General features: G+C 40.0%; 1 pseudogene; it reads right to left on the minus strand.

Moving 5' to 3' along the window:
- The window catches only part of LOC143655464 (cullin-1-like), a 56,337-nt pseudogene that overhangs the window by 19,928 nt on the left and 15,255 nt on the right, over positions 1 to 21,154 (minus strand).

A 21,154-nucleotide genomic window follows, 5' to 3' on the forward strand; every position in this document is an offset into this window, starting at 1 on the left:
CCTACAGACGTCATAGTCACTCATTCGTTCTCCCTGTGTGATTGGCTACCCTCCCCTGGAGTCCACACCCTAACTCCGCCTCCCCTCAAACTGTATATAAGCTGGGGCTCACCGAGCCTTGAAGTCTTTAGCTACTGGCGGCCCTGGCATAAGCGTCTGCCAACAATAAAGCTACCTCGCTTCATGCCTTAATTGACTCGGCCTCCAGTCCTTCAGACCCGCAGTGGTCCCCTGCGTGCGCGCCTCCGACCCAGACCCTCAAGCTCGAGCCCCCTCTGCGCCTGGCGGTTCTACTCCCTGAACCCCCTCAGCAGGAAGAGTGCACCCTCGCTAGCCTAGCGGGACCGGACTCAGCTGAGTCCCACCTCTCCCCGCAGTAGAAGAAAGAACTGCCTTTACAATAATAACATTAAATGTTAATAAACTAAACTCCCCTGTCAAAACACATAGACTTAGCAGAATGGATTGAAAAACAGTATCCATATATATGCTGTCTACAAGAGGCTCACTTTAGACCCAAGGACAAAAATAGGTTGAAAGCAAAAGATTGGGAAAAGATAGTCTATGCAAAGAACAATCAGAAATCAGCAGGGGTCACTATATTAATATTTGATAAATTAGACTTCAAAAGTAAAACAATTAAAAGAGACAAAGAAGGACACTGTGTATTAATAAAAGGAACAATTCAACAAGAAGACATAATAATCATAAATATTTATGTACCAAGCCAAAGTGCTCCAAAATACATGAAGCAAACACTGACAACACTGAAGGGAGAAGTAGACCCGTCTGCCATAATAGTAGAAGAATACAATTCCCCTGCCTCATCAATGGATAGCACATCTAGACAGAAGAACAATAAGGTAACAGAGATTCACAATAACACAATATATGAACTAGACTTAACAGACATTTACAGAACATCATACCCCACAACAGTAGGATATACATTCTTCTGAAGTACTCATGGATCTTTCCCAGGACTAGACCATATGCTGAGTCAGAATGCAAGTCTCAGTAAATTTAAAAAGACTGAAATTGTATAGAACTCTTCCTTGGATCATAATGGAAAGAAGTTGGAAATCAAAACAGGGAGAGAGCCAGAATATATGGAGGCTTAACAGCACACTCTTAAACAACCAGTGGGTGAAGGAAGAAATTACAAGTGAAATCAGTAAATAACTTAAGACAAATGAAAATGAAAACAAAGCAAATATAAAAATTTATGGGATGCAGCAAGGTGTTGCTGATAAGGAAATGTATTACCTTAAATGGCTATAATAAAAAAGAAGAAAGAGCAAAAATTGAGGAATTAACTGTTCACGTGGAAGAACTAGAGAAAGAACAGCAAACTAACCCCTAAACAAATGAAAAGAAAGAGATAACAAAGATGAGAGCAGAAACAAATGAGATTGAGAATGTGAAAACAAAAGAGAAAATCAACAAAACCAGAAAAAAACATGGCTCTTTGAGAAAAAAAATTGATGGATCCTTAGCTAGACTGACAAAAAAAAATGCAAATAAATACAATCATAAATGGAAGAAGGGACAAAATTACTGACCCCACAGAAATAAAGGAAGTAATGAGAGGATACTATGAGCAACTACATGCAAATAAACTAGACAATATAGATGAAATGTACAACTTCTTAGAAAGGCATGAAAACCAACATTGACTCAAGAAGAAATAGGTGGAGGGTGCAAGAGCAGTTCAGTGTAGAATTCTTGACTGCCCTGCAGGAGATCTTGGCTTGATTCCTGGTCCATGCGTTTCTCAAAAAACAAACAAAGTAAACAAAAATTCAACAAATGGTGCTGCAATAACAGGATACTCACATGGAAAAATAATGAAATGTGACCCTGCCATACAGCATACAAAAAAAAAAAAAAAGAATAGATGACCTCAGCAAACCAATCACAAAAAAAAAGAGATTGCATCAGTCATCAAGAAGTTTCCAAAAAAGAATAGTCCAGGACCAGATGGCTTCATATGTGAATTCTACCAAGCATTCGAGAAAGAGTTAGTAACAATCCTGCTCAAACTCTTCAATAACGTTGAAGAGGAGGGAAAGCCACCTAACTCATTTTATGAAGCCAACATCGTCCTAATAACCATAGTCAGACAAAGATATGACATGAAAAGAAAATTACAGACCTACCTCATTAATGAATATAGATGCAAAAATCCTCAACAAAATACTTGCAAATTGAACCCAGCAGCACAGTAAAAGAATTATACATCACCATGCAGGGTTTATCCCAGTTATTCAAGGCTGGTTCAATACAAGAAATTAAATTAATGTAATATACCAAATCAAAAGTCAAGGCAGAAAACCACACGAACATCTTAATTGATGCAGAAAAGGTGTTTGACAAAATTCAATATCGTTTCTTGATGAAAACATTTTGAAGGATAGGAATAAAAGGGAATTTCCTCAATATGAGAAAGGGGATATATGAAAAACCCACAGATAACATCACCCTCAATGGGGAAAAACTGAAAGCTTTTCCTCTAGGATCTGGAGCAAGACAAGGATGCCCACCATCACTGCTGTTATTAACATTATGCTGGAAGTTCTAACCAGAGCAATTAGGCAAGAAAAAGAAATAAAAGGCATCCAAATTGGAAAGGAAGAAGTAAAACTCTAATTGTTTGCAGATGGCATGATACTACATGTAGAAAATCTTGAAAAGCCTACAGCAAAGCTACTAGAGGTAATATATGAGTACAGCAAAATGGCAGGGTACGAGATCCACACTCTAATATCAGTAGTGATTCTATATACCAGTAATGAGCAATCTGAGGATAAAATCAAGAAAAAAATTCCATTTACAATAGTAATTAAAAGAATAAAATATTTAGGAATAAATTAAACTAAGGATACAAAAGACTTATACACAGAAAAGTACAAGAAATTGCTAAAAGAAATCATGGAAGACCTAAATAAGTGGAAGGGCATATCACATTCATAGATTGAAAGACTACATATAGTTAATATGTCAATTTTATCCAAATTAATTTTAAATTCAATTCAATACCAATTAAAATCCCAACAACCTACTTTGTAGAAAACCAATAACCAAATTTATTTGGAAGGGAAGTTTGTCAGGGTTCTCTAGAGAAACAGAACCTACAAAAGAGATATGTATATATGAGATTTACAAAGGTGTCTCACACAACAGTGGAAATGGAAGAGTCCAGAATTCCACAGGACAGACTGTGAAGCTAGCAGTTCCAGTGAAGGGTGCAGATGAACTTCAAAGGAGAGGCTCACTAGCTGAAGAGCAGTGAAAGAGCCTCTCTTGGTCCTTAAAAAAGTCTTCAATTGATTGGATTATCTCATTGTTGAAGGCACACCTTAGTTGATGGCAGATGTAATCAGCCACAGGTGCAATCAACTGTCAATTTAATATAGCAGCTTTCCAATTTATCAGCAAGCCATGAAATATCCTGCAGCTATGGTCAGGACAGTGCTTACCTGACCAGACAACTGGGCATCATCACTTGGTCAATTTGACAACAGAACCTAACCATCACATTCCACCCTTATCAACTTGGCAGCTATAAACACATTGAAAACATGCTTAATTTCCAAATATAACACAATAACACATATCTAGTTTGCCTAACAATACTCAACTGTCCTGTTTACAACCAGAAACATACTAAATCTCTCCAGAATAGGGTGCAAGTACTTAGGTAACATTAACTCTTAAACTTCATATCCTATGACTTAAATACCTTAACATAAACAATACAACTGTCATATGATAAGAGGGTAATAAGATTTTTGCTTATGTAAAAATGCAAACATACTCAAAACAGGGAGGAAATATTCATGTAATCACAGTCCTCATATCTATAACAGGTCACGTGGTCATAGTTCATTTTTATCACTACCTTCTTCTACTACCCATTCCATGTTCTCTTTACCCTCAACAAGCACTTCAGGTGGCTGTGGTTCTTTGCCAGGTGGGGTGACTGAAATCCTTCATTCCTGAAGTTTCTGGGGCATTTGTAGTCATGCTTGGATTGGATTGTTACAGTTTTCCATTGACTTTAATCACAGGGCATGGTAGTACTAAGAGATGCCCTACAGGATTGCCTGTATTCCAGGAAAACTCTTCTTTACTTCCATTGTGTAGTTGCAGTCCTATTTCCCCTTGCCAGTCAAAATCAATCACCCCAGCCAGTAAAGTAATCCCTTTCTTTGTGAGTTGATCCAGGGAAATAAGTAGCTCAAAATGACCATGTGGCAGTCTCAGATTTCAATTCAATGGAATCATTGTTGTTTCTCTAGAGGAAGTACTATTCCTTCTGTAACTAAAACCTGTAGACCAGCAGAGCTCAAAGTTGCAGGGACAGGAAGCAGAGGGTTTCCTAGAAAATGAATAGGAGTAATAGTGAGTCATGCCATGCACATTTTTGGCCCTTGATTCCTGGACTTATGAACTCTGGCTATGGGAGAAACAGTATCATAGATTGGACATTGATTCAGAACATACACAGCCTCCTGAGAACATTGCCCCAGCCCTACAAAGTATTGCCACCTAGTTTGCACTGTAATTGGGTTTTCAAAAGGCCATTACATTCATTTCCTGGTATCTGCCCATGCAAAAAATAAAAAAAAAAGACCATTACAGGGCAATGCAATGGTGGCTCAGTGGCCCAATCCTCACCTGTCATGCCGGAGACCTGGGGTCCCAGTGCCTACCCATGCAAATAAAAAGGCCATTACACTGTTCTATCTCAACTGCCTCTGGATGATGGAGAACATGGTAAGACCAGAGAATTCCATGAGCATGTGCTCACACACTAATTTGCCGTGAAGTGGGTTCCTTGATCTGAAACAATGCTGTGTGAAACAGCATGATGGTGGATAAGACATTGTGTAAATTCATGGATGGCAGTTTTGGCAGAAGCATTGTGTGCAGGCAAGGCAAACTCATATCCAGAGGATATGTCTATTCAGTTAGAACAAATCACCACCTCTTCCATCGTGGAAGTGGTTTAATGTAATCAAACTGCCATCATGCGGCCTGCTGATGACCTTGGAGAATGATGCCATATCAGGGACTGAATGTGGGTCTTTGCTGTAGGCAGATGGGGCCCTCAGCAGGTCAGCATTGGTGAGTGGAATTCCACTTTGCTGAGCCCATACATAACCTCCATCCCTACCACCATGACCACTTTGTTCATGAGCCCATTGGGCAATGATGGAAGTTGCTGGGGAAAGAGGCTGACTATTATCCACAGAATGGATTATCTTTACCCACTTGATTATTAAAACCTTCCTCTGCTGAAGTCACCCTCTGGTGAGCATTAAAATGAAACACAAATATATCTTCATGTTTTTTGCCCACTCAGAAAGGTCTAGCCACATATCTCTTCCCCAGACCTCTTTGTCACCAACCTTCCAATCATGCTCCTTCCAAGTCTCTGACCATCTAGTCAAACCATTAGCAACAGCCCATGAGTCAGTATACAAATGCACCTCTGGCCAGTTCTCCTTCCAAGCAAAATGAACAACCAGGTGCATTGCTCGAGGTTCTGCCCACTGGGAGGATTTCCCCACAAGTGTCCTTCAGGGACATCCCAGAAAGGGGTGGCAGTGTTGCAGCTGTCCACCTTTTGGTGGTCCCTGCATATCATGAAGAACCACCTGTAAACCAGGCCTGAGTTTTCTCTTCCCCAGTCAGCTGACTGTAGGGAACTCCTCAAGAATTCAAAGGCTCCAAACAGCATCACTATCTGCCACTGACATGTCCAGCAACATTAGATCATGGTCCAAGTGGCAGAGCAGCTTGTACAGCAGTCTGTATCTGTCAGAGAGCCTCCTCTTGTTCAGGTACCCATTAAACTAACTGCTTTTCTGGTCACTCGGTAAATGGGCTGGAGTATCACCCAAATGATATATATGCTACCAAAATCCAAGGATACCAACTAAGCACTGAGCCTTTCTTAGACATAGAAGTGGCCAGATGCATGCTTCACCTTAGAAGGGATTTCTCAACATGCCCCACACCACTGGACACCTAGAAATTTCACTGAGGTGGAAGGCCCCTGCATTTTTTGTTGGATTTATTTCCCATCCTCTGACACACAAATGCCTTACCCATCAGTCTATGATAGTTGCTACTTCTTGCTAACTAGGTCCAATAAACCTGATATCATTAATATAATGGACCAATGTGATGTCTTGTGGGAGGGAGAAATTATCAAGCTCCCTGTGGAAAAGTTTATAATATATGACTGGAGAGTTGATATACCCCTGAGGAGTGAAAGTATATTGCTGGCCTTGCCAGCTGAATGGAAACTGTTTCTGGTGGTTCTTACTAACAGTTATTGAGGAAAAAAGTATTTGCCAGGTTAATAGCTGCATACCAGGCACCAGGAATTTTGTTTATTTGCTCAAGCAATGATGCCATATCCAGAAAATCAGCCACAATTGGAGTTGCCACCTGGTTGAGCTAACAATAATCCACTGCCATCCTCTCAAGTGGCCATGAGTTTTCTGCACAGGCTAAATAGGAGAGTTGAATAGGGTTGTGGTGGGAATCACCACCCCTGCATCCTTAAAGTCCTAAAAAGTGGCACTCAAATATCTGAAATTCATCCAGGGATACAGTATTGCTTTTGATTTACTATTTTGCGAGGTAAAGGCAGTTCTAGTGGCTTCCACTTGGTCTTCCCTACCATAATAGTCCTTACACTATGAGTCACAGAGTCAACGTGGGACTTCTGCCAATTGGACAATATGTCTATTCCAATTATGCATTCTGGAAGTGAGGAAATGACTACAGAATGGGTCCAGGGACCTACTGGACCCACTCTTAGATGGATTTAACCTAAAACTCCATCGATCACCTGACCTCCATCACCTGACTGGTGGACCAGAGTGTCTAAGAATCCCTGAAATATCTCATCATTTCCTGTTCCCCAATGCACCGTTACCCTAGTAAAAGGCCATAGGTCTCCTTGGGGAAGGCTTGGAGGAAGGTTAACGGTATAAAGTCATGTCAGTGTAACAGGGTCCCCCAGTGGGACCTGGCCTTCCCCTCATTCAAGGGTTTCTGAGTCCATAAAGTGTCTCAAGTCTGGGAATTGATTAAGGGGAGATGACAATCTGTTTTTGTATTTCAAGTTAGACTTCTGTTCACTTGGCCTAGAAATCTTCTACTTACACAGCTCAAACAAGAATTTAGTAGACTGCCAATATGTTTTACTTCTAGGTACCCCGCGATCTACTAGACAACACCATAGGTCTCTGCTAGTTAGATTATTTTGACTACTGCTTTGAGTCTGCTGTCCATTATGGTGACCATGCCCACCTTGCCTTTGGTGATTAAGTGTCACCACCTGGCTTCTGTCAACTCAGAATCTGATCATCCACATTGTGTTTAAGGATTCTAGCTCACTGATAGCAGTTCCTACAGTAATACCTGATGTACAGAGAAGGGCAACTACAGATCTCTTCAGGGATGATGGAGGAACTAGTCTCAAGAATTTATTTCTCACAGTTCTGGTAAAAGACATGTCCAATAGTAAATCCACTCTAACATTCCAATCTCTCTAAGCTTTTTGATCCCCTCATCTACATTATACCAGGGCAGTTCTGGTATTTCAACCTCAGGTAATGTCAGCCACCTTTTGATCCATGTTTCAACCAATCACCCAAACAAAGTGTTAATGCTCTTTTGTAACCCCTCAAACTATATCATTGAATGCAGAATCTCTACTTAGAGGGACTGTTCTAGTTTGCTAGCTGTCAGAATGCAACACTCCAGAGACAGATTGGCTTTTAATAAAAGGGGATTTATTTCATTAGTTCTTCAGAGGAAAGGCTGCTAGCTTTCAACTAAGGTTCTTTCTTACATGGGAAGGCACAGGGTGATCTCAGCTGGTCTTCTCTCCAGGCCTGTGGGTTCTGACAACTTTCCCTGGGGTGATTTCTTTCTGCATCACCAAAGGCCTGGGCTGAGCTGTGAGTGCTGAGATGAGGAATGCCGAGCTGCTTGGGCTGTGCTACATTGCACTCTCTCCTTTAAGCACCAGCCAATGAAGTCAAATGTCATTCATTGCAGCAGGCATGACTCCTAGCTGACTGCAGATGTAATCAGCAACAGATGAGGTTCACATGCCATTGGCTCATGTCCACAGCAACAGAACTACGTGCCTTCATCTGGCCAAGTTGACAACTGAATCTAACTACCACAGGACCCATGTGAATAAATTCCACTTGATCCAGCTTTATATTCCTTCCACCATTATCCCACACCTTTAAAATCCATTCCCACACATATTCCCCTGATTGCTATCTACATAAATTGGAAAACTTATGCATTTATTTTGGAGTATAGTGTACTTCCTCATGGGTGACATTTTGTACCTCACCATTTGGGCCTTGTTGGGACCTCAGTATAGTTATAGGTCTTGAAGAAAAGAGGAGTGGGAGGGGTCATGAAAGTAATGAAATATCTTTTAAGCCAATTTGCTCAGGGCATTCCTTTTCAGTTTCATCTAGTAAAACAGGATTAATCACTTCAGACAGGAGCAAGGGCTGTTTCCCCATGGGAGGTAGTTATGTGCCTTGCAAGGACTGAGGTGGAGGTTAGATGGCCAACTCTCAGGACAGACTAGAGGTTGGGAAGCCAACTCCCCAAGGCCAGCTGGACCTCAGGTAACTCTTTCCTCAGGGCAGGCTGGAGGTAGGGCAGCTTTGTCCTCAGGGCAGACCATTACAGGCTTATCTAGAAAAGACTCAGCATGATCTAGGGTTTCAATATCTCCACAGCCATCATTATCAATCTTTATGTTGTCATCCTATTCTTCAGGATCCCACTCCTTCCCAATCAGGGTCCTCACCTTAATAGCAGACACCATGCAAGGCTGAGATTTCAGTTTACGTTGTAATGCTGCTACTGTAACAATGAAACTCTGGGTCTGAATTTTAGAGATCTCAAGCCTGAAGATACAAGAAGTAAGATTTTCCTTCAGGACACTCACAGAAACTTTTACATCTTTCAAACAGCACTTTAACTGCAAATTTGAAGCCTTCAGCTCATCCCTTTCTTTTATAACTGTATCCAGTATATCTAACAACAAACAGTAGACATCATTATACCTCCTAATTTCACAAAATTCTGTAAAGATGTCAAAAAAGCACTCTCACCTCATATAAGCATACAACTAGCAGAAACTAATGGTATTATTTTGAGTATCTCTTTTACCAACTCACACCATGGGCTGTCAGTGCCATCCTAATTATGGGAAATAGAGTCATTAGTGCCTTGAGTCTAGTAGAAAATTAACTGTAAAAACCCATTTTTAAGATTCAGTTTCTCAAGAACCACTCCTGGTACCAAGCTATATCAGTCAGGATTCTCCAGAGAAACAGAATCAATAGGATATATCTGTAAATACGAGATTTATAAAACTGTCTCAGGCAACCATGGGGACATCAGAGTCCAAAATCTGTGGGGCAGGACTAGATCTTCTCCAGTGAAGTTCCCCAACAAATTCCCAGGACAGGCTGGCTGGCTGAAGCCAAAAAAAAGAAATCGTCTCTTCTGAATTCTCCTTAGAAGCCTCCAGGTGATTAGATTAAGCATCACTCATTGCAGAAAACACAACTCTTAGCTGACCACAGATGTAATAGCTGTGGATGCAACCAACATGCTCATAATTTAAGTCCTGGAAATGTCTTCACAGCAATAGATAGGCCAGTGCTTACATGACCAGACAACTGGGCACCATCACCTGGCCAAGTTCACATAGAACCTGACTGTCACAGGTGTTATATCGGGGATTATGGCAATCAGCAGTGGCCATAGCCAGATCAGCTTTGGAGATTGAAAGTCCATGTTGCTGAACCCATGCATAACCTCCATTCCTATCACTATGCCCACTTTGTTCATGAGCCCATTGGGCAATAGCAGGAGTGTCTGAGGAAAGAAGATAACTTCTATCCACCTGATGAGTCATTTTATCCACTTGATTATTAAAATCTTTTTCTCCTGAAGTCACCCTCTGGTGAGCATTTACATGGGAACCAAAAATCTTCATCTTTTTTGCATGCTTAGAAAGGCCTATTCACATACCTCTTCCCCAGACATCTTTGTCACCAATTTCCTAATCAGGCTTCTTAGAAGTCCTTCACTATCCAGCCAAAACATTGGCAACAACCCATGGGTCAGTATACAAACACACTTCTAGCCAGTTTCTCCTTCCAAGCAAAATGAACAACCAGGTGCAGTGCTCAAAGTTCTACCCACTGGGAGGATTTCCCTTTACCTCTGTCATTTAAAGACATCCCAGAATAGGGACAGCTGCAGCTGTCCACTTCCAGGTGGTCCTTGCATATTGTGCAGGACCATCTGTAAACCAGGCCTGAGTTTTCTCTTCTTCACTCAACTGCCTGTATGGAACTTCCCAAGAGGCCATAGCTATGATCTGGGAAAGACAAAGTAATAGGGCAGAAGTGGATGCCATGGGTATTTGGATCACTTCCTCATGTAACTTACTTGTGCCTCCAGGACTTGCTTGAGCCCTTTTTCTAATATACAATTTCCATTTTATGATGGAGTGGTGCTATACACACCAAAATTTATGGCTTGGTGGGTAGACAACACCCACTTAATGATAGGCAACTCAGGTCTCATGGTCTATAGGTGGGCCATGGTTAAGCATTCAGTTTCTACTAAGGCCCCATAGCAGGATAAAAAACTGTTTCTCAAAAGGAGAATAGTTATCTGAAGAGGATGGTAAAGCTTTGCTCTAAAATCCTAAGAGTATACATGGTGATTCTCCTATAGGAGCCTGGCAAATGTTCCCGGCAGCATCCCTATTTGCCACTGATGTGTCCAGCCCCATTGGATCTGCTGGATCATACAGTCCAAGTGGCAGAGCAGCTTGCACAGCAGCCTGGACCTGTTGCATAGTATTCTCTTATTCAGGTTCCCACTCAAAACTAGTTGATTTTAGAGGTCACTCAGTAAATGAGCCGGAGTAGCACACCCAAATGAGGGATATATTGTCTCCAAAATCCAAAGATGCCAACTAGGCATTGTACCTCTTTTTCATTCACAGCTTATCTTTCACCTTAGAAGGGATATCTCAATATGCCCCACACCATTGGACACCTAGAAATTTTACTGAGGTGGAAGGCCCCTGTATTTTTGTTGGATTTATCTCCCATCCCCTGACACACAAATGACTTACCAATAAGTCTAGAGTAGTTGCTGCTTCCTGCTCAGTGGGTCTAATCAGCATGATATTATCAATACAATGGACCAGTGTAATGTCTTGTGGGAGGGAGAAAAATCAAGTTCCCTGCAGATACACTGATATAGGCCTAGGGAATTTTTACGTCTGAGGCAGGTCAGTGAAGGTATAGTGCTGGCCTTGCAAGCTGAATGCAAACTGTTTCTGGGCATCCTTACTAACAGCTATTGAGAAAAAAGCAATTGCCAGATCAATAGCTGCATACCAGATACCAGGCAATGTGTTGATTTGCTCAAGCAATGATACCACATCTAGAATAGCAGCTGCAATTGGAGTTACCACCTGGTTAAGTTTATGATAATCCACTGCCACCCTCCAAGTTCCACCTATTTTCTGCACAGAACAAATAGGACAGTGGAATGTTAGTGTTTGTATGTTGTTTTGGTTTGTCAATAAAATAAAATAATAAAATAAAATAAAAATTATATTGGGTAGATGGAAATACTAGTGGTTAGTGAGAGGAAGGGGTAAGGGGTATGATCTGTGTGAGTTTTTTTTATTTCTTTTTCTGGAGTGACGCAAATGTTTTAAAAAATGATCATGGTGATGAATATACAATTATGTGATGATATTGTGAGCCATTGATTGTGCACCATGTATAGAATGTTTGTATGTTAAGAATGTTCGTGTTTGTATGTTATCAATAAAAATATTTAGAAAGTAAAAAAAAAATAGAAACAAAAAAAGGGGGGGGAACCATTTTGGAAAAAACTTCACAGGCCATGCTGCCAGAAACCTTTGGACTGAAGAAAGGAAATGCTCCCAGGGGATCTTCATGAATTGAGAAGCCTGGAGAGAAAGCTAGCAGATGTCCCATGTTCCCCATGTGCTTTCCCAGTTGAGAGAGAAACCCTGAATGTCATGGACCTCCTTGAACCAAGGTATCTTTCCCTGGATGCCTTAGATTGGAAATTTCTTTAGCCTTGCTTTAATTTGGGCATTTTCACAGTCTTAGAACATGTAAACTTGCAACTTAATAAATTCCCTTTTCTAAAAGCCAAAAAACAAAACAAAAAAAGCCACACCACCCTTGCATCCTTCAAGTCCTCAACAGTGGCACTAATCTCTGCAATCCCTCCAGAAATCCAGTATTGCTTCTGATTCAATATTTTACTTGTAGTAGCAGTTCTAATGGCTTCCACTTGGTCTTTCCTACCATAATGGTCCTCACTTCATGAATCAGAGAACCAATGTGGGGATTCTGCCAGTTGCTGAGTACGTCAGTTCCAATTTTGCATTCTGTAACTGGGGAAATGACTACAGAAGTGGTCTGCAGACCCACTGTACCCATTGTGAGATGGACCTGAGCTAAAACTCAATCCATCACCTGACCTCCATGAGCCCCTACCCTGACTGGTGAACGAGAGTGCACAGTCACCCTGGTGAAGGGGAATAGGTCTCCTTACGGAAGGCTGGGGGAAGAGTAACAGTGTAAACTGTGGACAGTATATAAGGTCCATCCTCAGTGGGACCTGGGAAGGGCTCTGGGTGTGTAAACTGAAGGGCTCTGGGTGTGCAAACCGTCTCAAGTCAGGGAAATGATTAAGGGGCCATAACTCTCTGTTTTTGTAATACATTAATGAGGGAAAAGGAAGAACTGAAGGCTTCAAATTTGCAACATAAGCACTGTATGATTGCTGAAAAGTTTCTATTAGTGCCCTGGAGGAGTATCCACCATATATAACAACATCCAGCCAACATCACTATACCTCTTAATTCCACAAAACTCTGCAAAGGTTTCAAAAATACTCTCACCCAGAGTCTCGTCTCATATAAATGTACAATTAGCAGAATCTAATGGTGTTATTTTGAGTATATCATTTGCTAACACATGGACTGACAGTGCCATCTTGATTATTGGAAATAAAGTCATTAGTGCCTCTAGAACAATGGAATTGAATTGAGCGTTCGGAAATAGACCCTCTCATCTATGGACAATTGATCTTTGATAAGGCCATCAAACTGACCCACCTGAGACAGAATAGTGTCTTCAATAAATGGTGTCTGGAGAACTGGACAGCTGTATAAAAAAGAAAGAAAGAGGATCCATATCTCACACCCTTTACAAAAATTAATTCAAAATGGATCAAAGACCTAAACATTAGAGTTAAGACCATACAACTTTTAGGAGCAGATTTACAGAAATAACTAATAGATCTTGTGATAGGAGGTGACTTCCTAGACATTACACTCAAAGCATGAGTAATGAAAAAAGAAATAGATAAATGGGATCTCCTTAAAATTAAATATTTTTGGGCATCAAAGAACTTTGTCAGGATAGTAAAAAGACAGCCTATAAATGGGTGACAATACTTGGAAACTGCATATTAGATAAGGGTTTAATATTTAGAGTACATAAAGAGATGCTATAACACAACAACAAAAAGACAAACAACTTAATTTAAAAAATGGGCAAAAGACATGAACAAATGCTTCTCAGAAGAGGAAATACAAATGGCTAAAAGGCACATGAAAAGATGCTCAACTTCCCTGGCTATTAGGGAAATGCAAATCAAAACCACAATGAGATATCATCTCACACCCACTAGAATGGCCATGACAAAAAATGCAGAAAACAACAAGAGCTAGAAAGATGTGGAGAAAGAGGAACATTTATGCACTGTTGGTAGGAATGCAAACTATTACAACTGCTATGAAAGGCAGTTTGACAGTTTCTCAGGAAGCTAAATAGAGAATTGTCATATGATCCAGAAATCCCATTACAAGGCATGTGTTCAAAGAAACTGAAGGCAAGGACACAAATGGACATTTGTAAACCGATGTTTATAGCAGCATTATTTACAATTACTAAGAGATGGAAACAGCCCAAACATCCATCAATGGATGAGTGGCTAAACAATGGTGTGGTATATACATTGTATGTATATACCCTCCAGAGGGAAGGGTGGTGGTCCCACAGGAGGGGTAGTGGTGCCATATGATTCTGAAACCTCGTTACTAGATATATAACTGGAGGAACTGAGAGCGGGGACAAGAGTAGACATTTTCACACTGCTGTTTATGGCAGCAGTGGTCGTGATTTGCAATGGATGGAGGTGGCCTAAAGGTACAATGACTGAAAAATGGAAGTGGGAACTATGGTGTATACATACAACAGCCTATTGAGCAGCTGCAAGAAGGAATGAAGTTGTGAAGCATGCACCTAGGTGAATGAACCTTAAGGACAGTATTAATGAAATGAAAATGAAATGGCAGAAACAAAAAGACAAATATTATCATACCTCCTTCATATGGACTAACTATAATATACAAGCTCAGAGAGTTGAATTTGAGAGCTTGAGTTATCAAGTTGGAGTCTATTGCAAAGGGTCCTAGATTGTAAGCTCTTATAGTAGTCACGTATATTCAGGAGTTGTAACTGTTATTTCTAAATTCTGAGATATTGAGCTATTTGTGTATAATCTGGTCATTCCCAGAAACTTTGGGTATTTATGTGATACCTGAGACTGATTTAGAGCACTGAAGTTATGAAAGTCAGCACTATGCCATTCAGCAACTGTTTAAGAGTGGAAAAATTGATTGGACTTTGACTAGAGATATGAATGAAACTGATCTAGATAAGACTAAGTCAAGTCAAAATACAAAGTAAAGGATGATATGGTCCATATTTTAAAACTTCAACTTCTTTGTGAGACCAAAGGAAGATAAGTTTATTTGGTGCAAAATTTACATTTTGGGTAATGCATTTCCTAATTTAACTTGTATGGTCAGTTTATTTGAACATCATAATTGCATGGAATCTTGAATAGGATATGAGATCTTATTGGTTTGTACAGGTTAATGTGATGCCCTGATACATCCCAGAGTAATCTGGGCAAAGAATAAAAAGGTGTTTGCAAAGTCCCCTTAGGGAATTGTGGAGAAGAGGAAATATTCAACTTCCCCATCTGGGAAATTCCTGATATTCTCACAAACAATGAGAACAACCAATTCAATATGTTGAGCCCTTGGTCTCATGGTTTGCTCCTATTAAACTTATTCCTGCAAAAGAGAAGCTAAGCCTAATTATAATTATGCCTGAGAGTCACCCCCAGAGAAGCTGTTTTGTTGCTCAGATGTGTTATCACTCTCTCTAAGCCAACTCAGCAGGTGAACTCACTGCCCTTCCCACTATGTGGAACCTGATTTCCAGGGGTGTAAATCTCACTGGCAGAACTCCTGAATGAGCCAGGACCTGACATCATGGGAGTGAGAAGGCCTTCTTGGCAAAAGGAGGAAGAGAGAATTGAGACAAAATAAAGTTTCACAGTCTGAGAGATTTCAGAGAGAGTGAAGAGGTATCATGGAGGTTATTCCTATGCATTATATAGATATCTTCTTTTTAGTTTATGGTATATTGGAGTGGCTAGAAGGAAGTACTTGAAATTGTTGAGCTGTGTTCCATCAGCCTTGATTATTGAAGATAATTGTATAACTATAAAGATTTTACAATGTGACTCTGTGATTGTGAAAACTTTGTGTCTGATGCATCCAGGGTATGGACAGATGAATAAAATAATAAGGATAAAAAATAAATAAATAATGGGGGGATAAAAGGTAAAATATTGAACAGATAGAAATACTAGTGGTCAATGAGAGGTGGTGAGTAGGTTAGGGGAATGGGATATATGAGTTTTTTCCTTTTCCTTTTTATTTCTTTTTCTGGAATGATGCAAATGTTCTAAAAATGATCATGGTGAGGAATACAAAGTGTGTGATGATATTGGGAGCCATTGACCATACACCATGTATGGACTTTATGGGTATGAAGATTTGTCAATAAAAATATTAAAATAAGAACAACAATTTTAAAAGAATGATAGGATCTACAAAAAAGGACATTTTGATTGATACAGGAGGTGATGGTCCAGGCAACAAAAAGTTTGAAGCATTAGAAATCATCAATGATAAGGATCAGACCTGGAAAATACCAAAGACTTAAAAAAAAAAATGGTCCTAAATATACCCAAAAAGCTAAATGAAAACATGGACAAAGAACTAAAGGAAAATGACAGATGGACTCAAATAAATATCAATAGAGAGATGGAAACTATGAAAAATAACCAAAGAGAGCTGCAGATGACAGTACAGAAATGAAAAATTCCCAAGAGGGATTCAGTACTTTATTGAAGCTGGCAGAAGAAAGAATGAGTGAACTAGGTGATAAGAGAGTTGAAATATGCCAGTCTGAGGAACAGAAAAAAGAAAGAATGGGGAAAAGAGAACAGAGTCTGAGGAACCTATGGAGTACCATCAAGTATATCAATATATGAATTATTAATGTCTCAGAAGGAGAAAGAAGAAAGAGAGAAAAGGGCAGAGAGACTATTCAACAAATAATGGTTGAATTTTTTCCAAATTTAATGAAAGAAATGAATATATATAACTAAGACATTCAACAAGCTTCAGGCAGCATAAACCCAAGTAGACTGACAGTGACATGTTATAATCAAAATGCTGAATGCCAAAGATAGAAAATTCTGAAAGCCACAATAAAGAAGCAATGTGTCACAAGGGAGTCTCAATAGGATTAAATGCCAATTTCTCATTAAAGACTGTGAGGCAAAAAGGCAGTGGGGATGATATATTTGAAGTGCTGAAAACAAAAACACTGTCAATCAAGAATTCTATACCTGGTAAAACTATGTTTTAAAAATGCTGAAGAGATTTAAGACATTCCCAAATAAACAAAAGCTGAGGGAGTTTGTCACCACAAGACCTGCCTTACAAGCGATGCTAAAGGCAGTGCTGCAGGTTGAAAGGAAAGGACAACAGACAATCAAAGCACATGGAATAATACTGATGTCTGGGAAGGGTCACAACATGGTCAAATATACATGCCAGTATAATTGTATTTTTGGTCTCTAAATTTTTATTTCCTACAAGATCTAAAAGGCAAATGCATAAAATGCCATACCAATCAGTGGCTTAGCACTCATAATGTATAAACATGTAATTTGTGACAAAATTACATAAAGGTGAGTGGATGTAAGGGGATAGGAACATAATTTGTGTATAGTACTGAAGTTAAGTAGTTTCAGAGCAAATGAGATTGTTGTCCATTTAGGGTGTTAAAATGTAGACTCTATTGTAACTACAAAGAAAGTATAAGAGAATATGCAAACTCACAGAGATAGAAATTACAGTATAGGTTTCCAGGGATAGGAGGCAGGGGAGATGGGGAGATAATGAGTAATAAGCATAGAATTTCTGTTTTGCAGGATGAGAACATTTTATTCTTGTATGGTGGTGAGTGAACCACAATATTGAGAAAGTTATTAAATCCCACTGAGTAGTAGTTTGGGAATAGATGAGATGGGATAGTTCATGTTTTATATATGTTTTCCCAATATAAAGAAAGAAGTCAATTTCTTGAACTGAATAACTGCACTCAAGGTGGTTACATAATGAAGATCCTTGTTCTCAGGAAATGTCCATGGCATTTGGCAGTATTAGGGGTTCACACTCGAGCGTTCAGAAAATGACTTGATAAATGGAACGATAGATGGATAGATCGACAAACAATGGGTTGATAGATGGATAGAATAATATGGCAAATGTGATAAAATGTTAAAAACTGGTGGATCTAGATGTCTTGGGTGGGGGCGGGGTAGAGATATTTCAGAGTTCAGTGGATAGGGTTTGTATTATTTTTGTTACTATGCTGCATTTTTCAAAGTATTTCACAATAAAACATTAAAACACATCTATACTTGTCTTTATGCTGGATACACACAGAGTTCAGACAGTCAGGACGGCGCTGTTGTCCAAAGTTTTGTTGTACAAAGACCGAGTACAAATTGAATTAAACCTGATGTAACTCGACCCTGGTTGGCCCCCTCTCCCTGGAAGAGCCCCGCGCACCCACTGAGTGCGCCCGCCTGCGCCCCCACCCCGCACCCTGCCCTCGCCCGCTGCGCCCTCACCCACGCATCCCGCGCCCTCGGGTCGTGCAGACCCGGCGGCTGCTCCCCGCGTTCCGCGAAGCTCACCGGTGTGGGGCTGCTCTGCGCCCGCTGTAGGCGGGAAGGACAGAGGGCGGGCGCCCCGGGCCAGAGCCCTGGACTCCCACCCGGGCGTCCTGCGCGGAAACGTGGGAGGAGAGAAGGCGTCAGCACAGGCGGGACCAGCAGGAGCCCAAGTCAGGGGCGGCTTCCATTTGGGTTATGCATCGCTCATCCACACCTACTTAGTGCAGAATTGTCCCGTTGGGATTCTCAGAACTTAAAGTCACAGGGAACAGCGATGTGTTCAGTATTGAGATTTATCTCACCTTGTATCTGCAGCCATTTATTCTGGTTGACGTTTGCATTGCAACATATTTAACTGGAATTTAGTATCTATGAGAAAGTATCATGGGAGAGCTGATTATTACCTTCTATGATTCGATGTCTAAAATTATGTAATATAAGCAAAGACTTGCCTGTTTTTAGAATTATTTTTCACATTACCATAAGAGTGAAATGAAAATTTTATTTCAGGTGCATTTATCTTTTTCATCAACACTTTCCTCATCTATTTATACATCTAATTCTGTCATTACCAAGTAAATGTATAAAAGATGTATTTTAGGATCATGTGTCCCACCTAGGCATGTAATATACTAAGAAGTGACTTTTTTGAATAGCATTGCTCAATAGAATGTCAGTGTCTGAAAGGGAGATCAAACTCTGAAGAAGCGGATACCTACAAATCCCTGAAAGAGCTTTCCAGGTGGTGAGGCTAGCTAAATGTCTGCTCCATAATTTCTGATGTGTTTATGCCCCACGTACATCTGAATTTAACCCTAACCCTAACCTTAACCTAATCTTATATTATATATTATAGATATATATATATACTATATATAATCTTATATAGTATATGTATAATCTCAACAAGAAAGGCATCTTGAATTCTTTGATGTTCCCAAACATGGACCTACCATCATGGAGTAGTAAAAATATTGCAATTAAAAAAAAAAGTACTTACTGGATGTTTTCCATTTATATAAAATTATAGAAATGCAAACTAATGTATAGCAACAGGGAGCAGAACACATACTCCCTGGGGAGAAGTGGAAGAGGATGGAGAGAGAAATTACAAAGAATTATGATGAAACTTTTAGGGGTAATGGATAAATTATGATGTTGATTGTGGTGATTACATATATACTATGTCAAAACTTATCTATATAGTGAATCTATTGTGCACAATCATGATGTGCTATTTATTACCGGGTTTGTCTCAGTAAAGGGAAAAAAATAAAAGCATTCTATGCAGCAAGGTTTCTGTGTTAGGTTGCAAGCTGCTGGAATGTGATACACCAGAACTGGAATGGCTTTATAAAAGGGAATTTAATGTTACCAGTTTACAGTTCTAAGGAAGTGAAAGTGTCCAAATTAAGGCACCAATAATAGGTTACCTTCATTCAAAAAAGGCTGATGGGTCAGGAACACCTCTGTCATCTGGGAAGGCGCATGGCTGGCATCTGCTGGTCCCTTGCCCCTGGGCTCCATTGCTTTCAGCCTCTGTTCCTGTGGGGATTCGTCACATTACTTCTCCAGGGCTGGCGTTCATCTCTTGGCTTCCCTTGGCTCTCTCCAGGTTCTGGCTTGCTTAACATCTCACGGCAACATCTGCTGGGCTCCAAGAATCTCCAAACGTTCATGTTTCTATTCTCCATGTGTCTGCATCTGTGTCAGTTCTGCTGTGACGTTTCTTTCAGCTCTGAGGTTTCTGTGGTTTCTCCAAAATGTTTCCTCTTTTAAAGGACTCCAGTAAACTAATCAAGACCCACCTGGAATGAGTGGACTCACATCTCCATCTAATCAAAAGTTAACACCCACAATTGGACACGCCACATCTCAACAGAAATAATCTAATCAAAAGATTCCAACCTACATTATTAAGTCAGGATTAAAAGAAACAGCTTTAATCCAAACACAAGATTGGATCAGGATTAAACATGACCGTTCTAGGGAATATAATACACTCAAACTGTCACAGTCTCCTTGGAGTCTGGTCATATCACAGAGAGTTTTGAATATCATGGCTTGCTAAATAGAACCTAAGGAGGCTCACACACTTCTAAGATATCAAAACAAAGAGATCAAACAGAAATCCAGAGAGAGGGAAGAGAGCCCCAGGGCTATTGGAATAAGCCTGGCTCAGCACCACATGGAGAGTGAAGCTGTAATAACCCACAATGAAGAGCAAGGACAGGCACAAAATGTGAATTGATGGCATTTTTAATTCAATGAGAAAACGGCTTTTTAGACCATCTAGCTCGCTGTAGACACTGAAGGTGACTGAGTGTTCTGACGGAAAAGTGAATTCTATCGATGTTTCCTTTAATAGCCTTCTCGTTAGGCATTTTCCATTTCAAAATTTTAATGGGAAACTTCTAAAATAAGCTCAGCATTGTTTTTTGTTTTTTGGCACATTACCTATTCCATAGTCACCATCCGGTGTTTCCTGTCAAATGAATCATGTATAAAGAAACTGCATTAAGCTGTGAAGTTGATCAATCATGTGCCATTTTGGGGGGCCATTTCTTCTCTGAGTTGTAGCACAGGAAAAAAAATGATGCATCTGACTTGCTCAAATAGGCTGGTGAGTCAGTGGGATAGATTTACAGTCATGCATGATGAAAATTAAGAATAGGAAATGTTCTTAGTACAGAGATGGGAAGGACTGAGAATTTGTCTGCAAAACTATTCCTCTGAAGTGTATTAGTAAAATGGGGAAAATCTGACATAGCTTTCCAGGTAAGCCACTACCTGTTATAATATTTTTATTAAAACACCTAAGTTAGGACACAAACACTTATGTTCTGTTTCCCTAAGATTTTGCAACATATTTTTTCAGAGATTATAAAATATTGATTTT

Source organism: Tamandua tetradactyla, chromosome 2 (assembly GCF_023851605.1).
Source record: "Tamandua tetradactyla isolate mTamTet1 chromosome 2, mTamTet1.pri, whole genome shotgun sequence".
Taxonomy (NCBI): Eukaryota; Metazoa; Chordata; class Mammalia; order Pilosa; family Myrmecophagidae; genus Tamandua; species Tamandua tetradactyla.